Below are 14,755 nucleotides of genomic sequence, written 5' to 3'. Positions count from 1 at the left end.
AAAAAAAAAAAAAAAAAAAAAAAAATTACAGTTCATCCAGCTCACAGAGGCTGACCACCTAACCCCTGTTCCACCAGCTGTAGCTAACAGCTTTGATTGGACAAGAGACTGATTTCAAAACTGTCTCCAGATAAGACCACCAACCACAGACTGGCTCTGGCCAGTTTACAGAGATTGCACACTTGCATGTTTCTGGGTTGTGAAAAGACCTTTTGATATATAGGACCTAATCGTAATATATTTATTATTATTTTTTTCTTTTTAATACATTTAAATGTTAAGTCTTCACCCCAAAGTGGGTCATATGTTACATGCAAGTTTGTTCAATGCGTATGCATCAAGATCACCTTATGAACATTCACAGCTCCTCCTGTAACCTGTTGTGACAGATGGGAAAGTTCTTCTTCAAAGTTTATATCTTAGACTACATTATAAGGAGTTACAAGCTCTTGCTCTATGGCCATTATCTGCTATTAGCATAAACATACACCCATGTATATATGTCCTCTTAAATCAGCTACGTCTTCAATCAGCAACCTTGATTGCTCCAGCATGTCTGAACAAAACTAGGCAAGTTCCAAACCCTGGTGCATGCCACTCCTTATTTGGAAACCCTCCTGACCTCCTCCTGACTACTACTCTTCCTTGTCTTCTTCCTCGTCTTCTTTCCCCTTATCTATTCAGGAAATTTCCAAGTTTTTAGTCAATCAGATCAAGCATAGAATGTGAGGTCTTGTTTTGGCCAATGGAAACTGGACACAGCAGTAGGGCAATTACATCAGGTTATGAAAGTTACAGATGTCCCTGTCTCCTTTATTCAGAGGCGCTTTCGTGGCAAGACTGCTGGTGAGCTGCACCCTTCCTGCAGGAAGTAAACTAGCCTTGCTGAGTGATCCATTGTCTCCGTGTGGATTTTCCCCAACATTATAAGCCCGTTTCCAATACCTGTTGAATATGTATGTTTAGTCAACCCATTCAGCATAAAGCTCCTACTCCAACCCTTCCTCCTTGGAAGTGCCTGTCTCTGGTCTTGTCCAGAGGCACCCTCCCCAGCCTGCTGCACCCCTTTATAAGAAATAAACTCTTCTCTCCTTTCCACATTTATAGATACTGTGTATGGTTTTTTCTTAAAGTTAACAGGGGTCATTATGTCTCAACCCTCAAGGCCAACACAAGCAGCTGCCAACATTTCAGAATGCTTGGGGAATGCAGTGTCCTGGCAAATTGAAGACCCTTATTAATGGAGTGGCCCCACTTACTCAGGGTAACTTGCTCACTTATCCACTCAACAAAGCATTGGAGAATGCCTTCTGAGTGCCTGACTCCGTGTGCTGTTCTAGGTGCTGAAATGCAACAGTGAAAGAAGGAGATCGGGCCAGGAGTGGTGGCTCATGCCTGTAATCCCAGCACTTTGAGAGGCCAAGGCAGGTGGATCACAAGGTCAGGAGTTCAAGACCATCCTGGCCAACATGGTGAAATCCCATCCCTACTAAAAATGTAAAAATTAGCCAGGCACAGTGGCAGGCACCTGTAATCCCAGCGACTCAGGTGGCTGAGGCAGGAGGATGGCTTGAACCAGGGAGAAAGAAGTTGCAGTGAGCCAAGATCATGCCATTGCACTCTAGCCTGGACAACAGAGCAAGAATCCAGAAAGAAAAGAAAAGGAAAGAAAAGAAAAGAAAGAGAAAGAAAGAGGGAGATTGTTGCCTGCTCTGGTGGAACCTGCTTTCTAGTAGAGGGAGACAGAAGACAAATCGATCAAGAATGTACACAAAAATATCAAACACTGATAAATGCCACTCAGGAAGTAAGTGGAAGGCTGTACTGGGAAGCCACACTACTGGGTGGTCAGGAAAGAAGGGGACACTTTAAGGGAGATGGAGTGATGAGAAGCCCACCTGTGAAGACCTGGAGGAAGAGCAGGTCAGGCAACGGGCACAGCTGGGGCAAAACCCTGTGGCAGGGATGAGCTCAGTGTGTCTCAAACAGAGGCACTCCCTCCGACAGAAGAGAATAGCAGCACATCCCCAGAGTTTTTGGAGGTTTCGACAAAATTTTGTTCTTTTGAAGACTCAAGTTTTATCTTTAAAATGAAAGCAAATTTTGGATTCTAGTCTTTGAGACAACCATATTTGTTTTTGTGTTAAACCTGTCTTTTAAAAAAGAGAGAAGTTTAAAGTGGTTTTTTCCAGTTCTGTGAAGAAGGTCATTGGTAGCTTGATGGGGATAGCATTTAATCTATAGATTACTTTGGGCAGTATGGCCATTTTCACAATATTAATTCTTCCTAACCATGAGCATGGAATGTTTTCCATCTGTTTGTGTCCTCTATTATTTCATTGAGCAGTGGTTTGTAGCTGAAGAGATCCTTTACATCCTTTATTAGTTGTATTCCTAGGTATTTTATTCTCTTTGTAGCAATTGTGAATGGGAGTTCGCTCTTGATCTGGCTCTCTGTCTGTTATTGGTATATACGAATGCTTATGATTTCTGCACATTGATTTTGTATCCTGAGACTTGGTTGAAGTTGCTTATCAGTTTGAGAAGATTTTGGGCTGAGACGATGGGGTCTTCTAGATATACAATCATGTCATCTGCAAATAGAGACAGTTCGACTTCCTCCTTTCCTAATTGAATACGCTTTATTTCTTTTTCTTGCCTGACTGCTCTGGCTAGAACTTCCAATACTATATTGAATAGGAGTGGTGAGAGAGGGCATCCTTGTCTAGTGCCTGATTTCAAAGGGAATTCTTCCAGCTTTTGCCCATTCAGTATGCTATTGGCTGTAGGTTTGTCATATATAGCTTTTATCATTTTATGATACATTCCATCAATACCTAGTTTATTGAGAGTTTTTAGCATGAAGCGCTACTGAATTTTGTTGAAGGCCTTCTCTGCATCTATGGAGATAATCACGTGGTTTTTGTCTTTGGTTCCATTTATGTGATGGATTACGTTTATAGACTTGTGTATGTTGAACCAGCCTTGCATCCCTGGGATGAAGCCTGCTTGATCATGATGGATAAGCTTCTGGATGTGCTGTTGCTATCTGTTTGCCAGTATTTTATTGAAGATTTTTGCGTCGATGTTCATCATGGATATTGGCCTGAAGCTTCCTTTTTTAGTTGAGTCTCTGCCTGGTTTTGGTATCAGGATGATGTTGGTCTCATAAAATGAGTTAGGGAGGATTCCCTCCTTTTGTATTGTTTGATACAGTTTCAGAAGGAATGGAACCAGATCCTCTTTGTATGTCTGGTAGAATTCGGTTGTGAACTGAGAGAGCCCACATAGCCAAGGCAATCCTAAGCAAAAAGAACAAAGCTAGAGGCATCACACTGCCAGACTTCAAACTATACTACAAGGCTACAGTAATCAAAACAGCATGGTACTGGTACCAAAACAGAGATATAGACCAATGGAACAGAACAGAGGCCCCAGAAGCAACACCACACATCTACAACCATCTGATCTTTGACAAACCAGACAAAAACAAGCAATGGGGAAAGGACTCCATGTTTAATAAATGGTGTTGGGAAAACTGGCTAGAAATGTGCAGAAAGCAGAAACTGGACCCCTGTCACCTTACACTAAAATTAGCTCCAGATGGATTAGAGATTTAAACATAAAACCTAACACCATAAAAACACTAGAAGAAAACCTAGGCAAAACCATCCAGGACATAGGCATAGGCAAGAACTTCATAACTAAAACACCAAAAGCAATGGCAATAAAAGCCAAGATAGACAAATGGGATCTAATTAAAATTCAGAGCTTCTATACAGCAAAAGAAACCATCATTAGAGCAAACCAGCAACCAACAGAATGGGGAAAACATTTTTGCAATCTACCATCTGACAAAGGGCTAATATCCAGAATCTACAAAGAACTAAAACAGATATACAAGAAAAAAAACCAAACAACCCCATTCAAAAGTGGGCAAAGGTTATGAATAGATACTTTTCAAAAGAAGACTTATATGAGGCCAAGAAACATATGAAAAAATGCTCATCCATCACTGGTCATTAGAGAAATGCAAATCAAAACCACATTGAGATACCATCTCATGCCAGTTAGAATGGTGATCATTAAAAAATCTGGAGACAACAGATGCTGGAGAGGATGTGGAGAAATAGGAACACTCTTACACAGTTGGTGGGAGCATAAATTAGTTCAACCATTGTGGAAGACAGTGTGGTGATTTCTCAAGGATCTAGAAATAGAAATTCCATTTGACCCAGCAATCCCGTTACTGGGTATATACTAAAATAACTACAAATCGTTCTATAAAGTAACATGCACACATATGTTCATTGCAGCCCTGTGTACAATAGCAAAGACCTGGAATCAACCTAAATGCCCATCAATGATAGACTGGACAAAGAAAATGTGGTACATATACACCATGGAATACTATCCAGCCATAAAAAACAATGAGTTTGTGTCCTTTGTAGCGACTTGGATGAAGCTGGAAACCATCATTTTCAGCAAACTGACACAAGAACAGAAAGCCAAACACCATATGTTCTCACTCATAGGTGGCTGTTAAACAAAGAGAACACATGGACACAGGGAGAGAAGTGGCACACACCGGGGGCAGTTGGTGGGGGGTAGGGGAGAGACAGCAGGGGGTGGGGAGGGTGGGGAGGGATAACACGGGGAGAAATGCCAGATATAGTATGCACCTAATATAAAAAATAATAATAAAATAAAAGAGAGAATATACTTGGATCGAGGTAAGCCAAGATTACACTTCTGAAAGGCAACACTCCACAGTCCTGAGAATCTATGACACAAGGTAGCTAGATGCTGTTTCATCCTCATATTTGTCCTTGTGTTTATCGTTCACCTGGCAGTGATAGAATCTGGGCCTCCAATAAGTCCAAGTCCAATTCTGAAGAACACATGGCAAAATCTGACTTGGGTGAGACAGGAACCTCCTTGAAGGGTTATTTCCTCCATTCTCCCAACTTAGATCCTGCACAACACACGTAATCAGCAGGATTGTTCTTGAACCCCAGGACCACTACTCAAGGCCATGATCTAACCCAGGATACCAGGAATCTGGGCCTCTGGGGAGCGCCAGGTCACCTAGTCAGATCATCTCTTCATCAGGTGACTGTTACAGCCTGAATCATGTCACCTTCACATTCATACGCCGAAGTCCTAATCCCCAGTACCTTAGAATATGACTGAATTTGGGAGTAAGACCTATAAAGAGGTGATTAAGATTAAATGAGACCATGTGGGTGGGTCCTGCTCCAGCATGACTGGTGTCCTTATAAGAAAAGAAGAGACTGGCCAGGCGCAGTGGCTCACGTCTGTAATTTCACCACTTTGGGAGTCTGAGGCAGGTGGATCATGAGGTTGGGAGTTTGAGACTAGCCTGACTAACATGGTGAAACCCCATCTCTACTAAAAATACAAAAATTAGCTAGGTGTGGTGGTGTGCACCTATAATCCCAGCTACTCAGGAGTCTGAGGCAGGAGAATCACTTGAACCCAAGAAGCAGAGGTTGCAGTGAGCCGAGATTGTACCATTACACTCCAGCCTTGGCAACAGAGCGAGACTCCATCTCAAAAAGAAAGAAAAGAAAAGAAAGGAAGAGACACCAGGGATGCTCACACACAGAGGAAAGGCCATCTACAAGCCAAGGACAGGGGCCTTGGAAGATGCCTAACTGCTGACACCTTGATCTTGGACTTCTAGCCTCTAGAACTGTGAGTAAATACAGTTCTATTGCTCAAGTCATCCAGTCTGTGGTATTGTGTTACGGCAGCCCTGGAAGATTAATACAATAACCCAATAAGAGCCCAAGGCGAGAGGACTCCAGGGAACGGGCACCCCAAAAAGTAAGTTTTAAAGTTTCCTCCCTCAAAGTCTTCTCCATCCCAGATAGAGTGTGGTCACTGGTTGGCTTCCCTTTTCTTATTCCCTCCTCATACCTTTAGAACTTACCATGGGCCAGCTCTGCGTCCCTAGCTGGGCACTGGGTCTATGACTCTTAATCCATTCCTTTCCCAGTCTTCAGAATCCTGTGCCAATGAAGGCGTCACCAGCCTCTGCCAGGTTTTTGTTCTCTACACCATCCCTTCAAAGATGGAAGTTGGGCTGGGCACGGTGGCTCAGGCCTGCAATCCCAGCATTTTGGGAGGCCAAGGCGGGTGGATCACGAGGTCAAGAGAGCGAGACCATCCTGGCCAACATGGTGAAACCCTGTCTCTACTAAAAATACAAAAATTAGCTGGGGGTGGGGACGCATATCTGTAATCCCAGCTACTTGGGAGGCTGAGGCAGGGGAACTGCTTAAACCGAGAGGCAAAGTTTGCAGTGAGCCGAGATCATGCCACTGCACTTCAGCCTGGTGACAGAGTAAGACTTCATCTCAAAAAAAAAAAAAAAAAAGATGGAGGTTGAGGGAAGGACCCCTCCCTGGCACCAGGCCAAAGGTTCTGTATTGGAAAAGCATTGATTCTTCCCCTATAGTCCTTAGCTATTCTATTGACAAAGACTACACCAGATTAAAACAGTTCTGTGGCACAATCTCTGCAGGTCTGCTAATTCAGGACACAGCTCTGGAATTCATGGTCAAGAACAAGAACCAGCTTTATAACTGCATCAATTCCAACAACATGTGCTGGGAAAATATTACCTCCAACAAGGTTCAAACTAGCCTATGACCAAAAGCAGCTTATAACCATGATTTCCCTATACTTCTTCCTCCTAGCAAGGTTTGGACTTCTCTGTTGAGGAATCAGCCGTCTAGGTCATACAAGCAACTGAAGAAGCCAGAAGTAACATCATCTTGGCCAAAAACAACAGGTCCACCTCCCAGTTGTCCCTCCTCTGGGAAACCAGCCCTTTTGGTCCTGCAGCCAGCACTGCCTTCGTGGCATGTGGTGTAACGGATGTAACCAGGACAGTGTGTACCTAAGCTGAGGAAATAGTCTCCATGTATGATACCAAGGCCAAAAAGGAAAAGCATGCTAGCATCTGGTTCCAAAAGAAGTAGAGAAATGTGACAAGCCTGCCCGATGACCCCACTGTACATTTGACCTACGAGTCCAGTGATGGTGACTGGAGCCACTGCGATGTTTATTTCTATAGTAACATGAGAGGAAGACAATACGAGCATCAGGCAAGGGACAGGGTGAGGCTCCTTGGGACTAAGCACACTCATATTCCTTGGTGTATTTACTGGGTGTGTGTTTGCTTGTCTTTTTAGTTTACCCAGAGGGCTTTCCTCAAATGACCTTAGCTGTCTGCTCATATTTAAGAATGAGACATCAAAAGCTGATTGCCACCTGTGACCCAGCAACTCTATTCCTAGGCAAATGCCCAGGAAACACGCATACACATATATACCAAAGGATACACACAAGAATTCCTGTAGCAGCTCTGTAATAGCCCCCAACTCGAAATTACCCACAAGATAAATAAATTGCAGTATATAAACACCATGGGATTCAATACAGCAATGAGAATGAACAATCTGTAACTACATGCAACAATATGGATGAATCTTACAAAAATTACGCTGAATAAAATGTCAGAACCAAAAAGCACGCATGCTATATGATTCCATTTATTTAAAGACAAACACGCACAATTATTAATCTGCAAGATTTGAAGTTGAGATAGTGGTTATCCTTTGGTGGAGATAGCACACGTTACGCTTATCTAAAGCAGACACTAGAGGGAAAGCAAAGAAAAATAGAGAAACATTCCCATAGGGAAAATTAAACACACCATTCTCAGTAGGAGACAGGTCAAATGCACAAAAATTAAGCAAATATGTCAAAATCTAAACAACCTAATCAACAAGATGAGTGCTTAAAATTATTATTTTTTTTAATTTCTTTTTTTGAGACAGAGTCTTGCTCTGTCATGCAGGCTGGAGTGCAGTGGTATGATTTTGGCTCACTGCAACCTCCACCTCCTGGGTTCAAGCGATTCTCCTGGCTCAGCCTCCTGAGTAGCTGGGGTTACAGGCACGTGCCAACACACCCAGCTAATTTTTGTATTATCAGTAGAGATGGGGTTTCACCATGTTGGCCAGGCTGGTCTCAAACTCCAGACCTCAAGTGATCTGCCCACCTCAGCCTCCCAAATTGAAATCATTTAATCCTCATTTAAGCACACAAAAACACATACACATTGGGATTCTGATTGGAAGGGTGTTAAATTGATATATTAGCTTTAGAAGGGTTTATATTTTTATAATAAATCATTTCATCCATGAGTATGGAAAGTCTCTCCATGTGTTAGTATAGAGAAAAGCTATTGATTTTTGTATATTTATCTTACAGTCACTTAAAAATTTCAATTATTAATTTTAATCATTATTAATTCTACTAATTTCCTATTAGACTGGGTTTTCAATTCTAGCAGACCAGAAAAAGAAAATATGATTTTTCCTTCTTTGGTAATATTCATACAGATTATTTAATTTCTTTTCTTATTCATAAGAACTTCCACAAAATGTTCAATATTAGCAGTGATAACAGGTAAACTTGTCTTATTCTTGATATTAAAAGAATGATTCTGGATGGGCATGGTGGCTCCCGCCTGTAATCCCAGCACTTTGGGAGGCTGAGGCGGGCAGATCACTTGAGGCCAGGAATTCAGAGCAGCCTGACCAACATGGAGAAACCCCGTCTCTACTAAAAATACAAAAAATCAGCCAGTGTAGTGGTGCAGGCCTGTAATCCCAGCTACTCAGGAGGCTGAGGCAGGAGACTTCCTTCAGGTTGACAGGCGGAGTTTGCAGTGAGCTGAGATTGCACTACTGCCCTCCAGCCTGGGGTGACAGAATGAGACTCTGTCCCAGGAAAAAAAAAAAAAAAAAAAAAGTAGCTGGGACTACAGGCACCACCATGCCCAGCTAATTCTTTATTTACTTTTTGCAGAGAGGGGATCTCTCTATGTTGCCCAGACCAGTCTCAAACTCCTGGCATCAAGTGATCTTCCCACCTCAGCCTCCCAAAGTGCTAGGATTACAGGCGGGAGCCACCTCGCCCAGCCTCTCCACTCCTTGTCACTTCTCTCTCTCCCTCACTCTGGCTGCCAGCACCTTGCCCTGGAGCTATTTCAGCACTCTCTCCTAATTGGCTTCCCCTTGTCTCCTCTGGCCCCTCTTTGTCCCTTCTGCAGTCTGTCCAGCACTCTGACGTCAGGGTGAGATTTCAAGATACAAACCTTTTTTTTTTTTTTTTTTTGAGGCAGAGTCTCACTCTGTTGCCCAGGCTGGAGTGCAGTGGCAAGATCTCAGCTCACTGCAACCTCAGTCTCCCGGCTTCAAGCGATTACCCTGCCTCAGCCCCCCGAGTAGCTGGGACTATAGGCACCTGCCGCCACACCTGGTTAATTTTTGTATTATTAGTAGAGACGGAGTTTCTCAATGCTGGCCAGGCTGGTCTCGAACTCCTGACCTCAAGTGATATGCCTGGCTTAGCCTCCCAAAGTGCTGGGATTACAGGTGTGAGTCAGTGTGCTTGGCCTCAAAATGCAAATCTGATCATGCGCCTCCTCTTGCCTCCCGCTCTTCTAGGAGGTAGGTGATACAAGGCGGCAAACTGGCCCCTTCCTGACCCTCGGCTTCATCTCGTCCTCTCTCGTCCTTTCTCCCTCCCTCTCAGGAAGAACTAACTGACCTTCTTTCATTTCCTGTATACACCCTGCTCCTGCCTGTCTCAGCACTTATGCACCTGCTTTTGTTTCTGCCTGGAACACCCAACCATATGTGCACAGGTGTACATACACACACACACACACACACACACACACACACACACACATACACTTTCCCTGCTAACTCACATGGATCACCAATGCCATTGACTTCCTAGGTGTATATGACATAGTCACGCATCACTTGATGATTTTCTAAGAAATAAGTTGTTAGGCAATGTTGTCATCGTGTGAGTACCCTAGAGCTCACTGCCACAAACCTAGATGGCATAGCCTACTACACACCTCTGCCACATGGTCCTATTCTCCCAGGCTGCAAACCTGTACAGCACGTTCCTGTACTGAATACTGCAGGTCTTTGTGTATCTAAACATATTTAAACCTAGGAAAGGTGCAATAAAAACACAGCATGAAAGAGAAAAAAATGGTCCATCTGTAGAGGGTACTTACTATGAAGGGAGCTTGCAGGCCTGGAAGCTGCTCTGGGTAAGTCTGTGAGTGAGTGGGGAGTGAATGCAAAGGTCTAACACATGACCATGCACTCCTGAAGACTATCAGCACCGCACACTTAGGCTACACTAAATTTGTTTTTAAAAATATTTTTCTTTCTTCAGTAGTAAATGAACCTCAGCTGGGCACAGTGACTCATGCCTGTAATCCCAGCACTTTGGGAGGCTGAGGTGGGCGGATCACCTGAGGTCAGGAGTTCGAGACCAGCCTGGTCAACATGGCAAAACCCCATCTCTGCTAAAAATACAAAAATTAGCTAGGTGTGGTGATGGGCACCTGTAATCCCAGCTACTTGGGAGGCTGAGGCAGAATCACTTGAACCCAGGGGGCGGAGGTTAAGCGAAGATCATGCTATTTCACTCTAGCCTTTGTGAAAGAGCTAAACTCTGTCTCAGAAAATAATAATAATAAATTAATCTCAGCTTACTGTAACTTTTTTTTAACCTTATAAACATTTGTTTATTTTGTAACTTTTTGACTCTTGAAATAACACTTAGCTTAAAACTCAAACACATGGTACATACATCCGTACAAAACATTTTCTTAGAATGAAGACACAAACACACATATTACACACGTTAGGGTCAGGGTCATCAGTATCACTGTCTTCCACCTCCACTTTTTGTCACACTGGAAGGTCTTCAGGGACAATAACACACATGGAGCTGTCATCTCCTATGATAACAGTGATTTCTGGAATACCTCCTGAAGGACCCACCTGAGGCTGTTTTACAGTTAACTTTTTTATTTTGTAAATAGAAGAAATACACTCTAAAATGACAGTGAAAAGTACAGTATAGTAAATACGTAAAGGAATAATATAGCCATTTGTTATTAAGTATTATGTACTGTATGTCACTGCATGTGCTGGATGTTTATAAGCCTGAGAGCTCAGTGGGTTCATTTACATCAGCATCACCGCAAACCTGTGAGTAATGCATTGAGCTAGGACATTGCCACAGCTATGACCTCACTAAGCTATGTAATTCAGCTCCACTACAACCTTGTGGGACCACTGTTGTATCTGCAGGCTGTGGTTGGCCAAAACATTGCTAGGCGGTGCATGGCTGTATAATTATTTGTTCAATGTCTTCATCTCTAGACTGTAAATTCCACCAGGGTAGAGACTGTGTTCCTTCCACCCTTAGCCCCAGCACCCAGCACAGGGCCTGGCCACTGGGAAATGTTTGATAATTATTCTATTTTACTTTATCTTATTTATTTATTTATTTATTTATTTATTTTTGAGACCAAGTATTGCTCTGTTGCCAGGCTGGAGTGCAGTGGCATGATCTTGGCTCACTGCAGCCTCTGCCTCCTGGGTTCAAGTGATCCTCCTGCCTCAGCCTCCCGAGTAGCTGGGATTATAGGCGCGTGCCGCCACGCCTAGCTAATTTTTTATTTTTAGTAGAGATGAGGTTTTACAGTATTGGTCAGGCTGGTCTCGAACCCCTAACCTCAGGCGATCTGCCCGCCTTGGCCTCCCAAAGTGCTGGGATCACAAGGGTGAGCCACTGTGCCCAGCCCACCCTGCCACTGCCTCCATGGAAGCCCAGCCTGCAATGCCACTTCCCCTCCCTGCCCCACTCCATGCCCAGAGCCTCTGCCCAGGGTTCTATAATTTATTATGTCCCATCTCACTAGTAAACACCCAAGAATCAATGAGCTGCAGGGAGAGCTCCACCGATCCCCCTGGCGCGGTGGCTTCTGCCTGTAATCCCAGCACTTTGGGAGGCTGAGGGGGTGGATCACCTGAGGTCAGAAGTTCGAGACCAGCCTGGCCAACATTGCAAAACCCCATCTGTACTAAAAATACAAAAATTAGCCAGGCGTGGTGGGAGACACCTGTAATCCCAGCTACTCACGAGGCTAAGGCAGGGAGAATGACCTGAACCAGGGAGGCAGAGGTTGCAGTTTGCCAAGATCATGCCATTGCACTCCAGCCTGAGCGACAGAGCGAGACTCTATCTCTAAATAAATAAATAAGCTGTTGGGGGAAAAAAAAAAACCACCAGCTGGTGTCCCCCTCCCTGCAGCCTGAAGTCTGGAAGCAGGCACAGTATCTAATGGATACTTATAATTTTAGCCCAAAGTGCCAATGAAGGCATCGCAGGCAACTTTTGGAGCAATTAACTATGAATGCAAAGGACCTCCCCTCTCCAGTGTTCAGCCAAATCGCAAGTGTATTCCCTTCACTCATTATAATGTATCTAAGACAATTAAGTATTGTCTAACTGTGTCGCAATTAAATCCCCTATAATTAAGGAAGTGGGGGCCAGGAGAAAAGGACTCTGGTTCTGAAAACGCAGTCCAAGAGGTTGAGCAAAAGAGCAATACACACATTTGCCACTAGATGGCAGGCTTTCTGCTTTATTCGCTGGCTTGCCCAATTTTATTTAACACAGAAATGATCCTGACCAGCACTCTAACAACCCAATCTTCCAAAGTATCCAAACACATTAAAACTCATAGAATGTTAAAGGTAGACAAAAACTTAGTGATTTTTTTTTTTGCCAAACCATACATTTACAGAAGAGAGAGAGTCCAAAAAGTAAACCCCAGGTTTTCTATTATTACCTTCTGCCTCTAAACAAAAGCCACCCAAAAACCTCCTCAAAAAGAGGTATAATAAGGGCCAGGTGCAGTGGCTCATGCCTGTAATACCACCACTTTGGGAGGTCAAGGCGGGTGGATCACGAGGTCAGAAGTTCAAGACCAGCCTGGCCAACATGGTGAAACCCCGTGTCTACTAAAAAAAAAAAAAAAAAAATTAGCTGGGCATAGTGGCGGGTGCCTGGGAGCTGAGGCAGGAGAGTCACTTAAACCCAGTAGGTGGAGGTTGCAGTGAGCCAAGATTGTGCCACTGCACTCCAGCCCAGGCAAAAGAGGGAGACTTTGTCTGAAAAAAAAAAAAAGAGAGAGAGAGAGAGAAAGACAGAGAGATAATACGGGTGTGTTCCATTTCTGAAAAGTGCATATAGCACGATTATGATTTTTTATACCTTTCTTCATGCACGTAATACTGACAGAGAGAGATGAGCTCTTCCATAAACATGGTGGGATGTTTACCTTGTTTCTGTCTTACCTTGTTTGTGAGCTTGGTGAGTCCTGGGGCTAATGAGTATCTTGAAGTCCAAGATCCCTTATTCAGCTCTATGCTCTCACAGACTTGCCAAAACCTGGAAAAAGGACAAATGAGGCATCCGAGTTGGTCGTAAGCAAGTAAATTAAAGTGGAGTCCCTACAACCAGCTGGGTGACTTTAGCCAAGGGGCTTGCTTCTCAGGACCCTGATTTCAAGAAAAGGGGATGTTGGATTCACTCTATCATCTAAATCTGTAAGTGCAAAATAAACAAGAGAAGTGCCCTGTGGAGCACGAGGAGTGTTGCAGGACGTAGGTTCTCAAAGTGTGGTCAGAGCCCTAAGAGAGCCATCTCCTTTCTCCAATCATGTATCCATTCAGGGACAGGTTTCCTTCATAGGCTTCAGTCAAAACATCATGTCATCGAGGTACGGTGGCTCACGCCTGTAATCCCAACACTTCGGGAGGCTGAGGTGGGCAGACAACCTCAGGTCAGGAGTTCAAGACCAGCCTGGACAACATGGTGAAACCCCGTCATTTCTAAAAATACAAAAGTTAACCAGGCATGGTGGCGGGTACCTGTAATCCCAGCTACTTGGGAGGCTGAGGCAGGAGAATCACTTGAACCTGGGAGGCGGGGGTTGCAGTGAACCAAGATCATGCCATTGCACTCCAGCCTGGGCTGCAAGAGCAAGACTCCATCTCAAAAAAAAAAAAACCTCACAAGAGATTGAATGAAGGAGATATGAGAATCTGTAGACCACTTAAAAGATTTGCAAAACTATAAAACAATACCACTCTCCAAATGTCTTTGTTTTAGGAAATCTAATTATTATTGGTAAAAATATATAATTTATGTTAACAGGTAATGGGTTTTTACAGTTATTGTTAGATGTATTAATAAACATTTGAATTTCTCAGTTATAATTTCTAATATAGTAAGGCAAATATAAAAATATCTCACATGAACAAAAGCACTTGGAGGTTCTCAGTCATTTTTAAGAGCATAAAGGGATCCTGGGACCAAAAATCTGAGACCTGCTGCTGTAAGTTTCATCAGCCCCTGTCTTAGCCCTGTTATTTATCTTTCATTCTTCAGAAGCAGAGAATTGTATATCCAAAGATGTTAATTTCAGCATTATCTACAATAGCAAAGAAAAAGGAAACTAAAAGAGAATGTCTAATACCAGGAGAAAGGTTCAACAATAATAAATATGCTCCATTAACTCAGCAGAATTATATTATAGTATTATCATAAAATGATTATATGGCATAATGTTAAGTGAGAAGACATACATTGGCACTACCACTGATTGTAAAATGTGAGACTGGAGCCTAATGTATAAAAGCGAAAACACTAAACGGCTACTATGTTGAATTTGGATGATAAAATTATGGGTAGTGTTTTTCTTTAAACTAGTGGCTATCACTATTTTGTTACTTTTTTTTTTTTTTTTTTTTTTTGGAGACAGGGT

The sequence above is a fragment of the Sapajus apella genome, unplaced genomic scaffold, assembly GCF_009761245.1.
Source record: "Sapajus apella isolate SASKATOON/1434 unplaced genomic scaffold, GSC_monkey_1.0 scaffold20, whole genome shotgun sequence".
NCBI classification, from domain to species: Eukaryota; Metazoa; Chordata; class Mammalia; order Primates; family Cebidae; genus Sapajus; species Sapajus apella.
The sequence above is the reverse complement of the archived record's forward strand: the minus strand, read 5'-3'. Positions refer to the sequence as shown.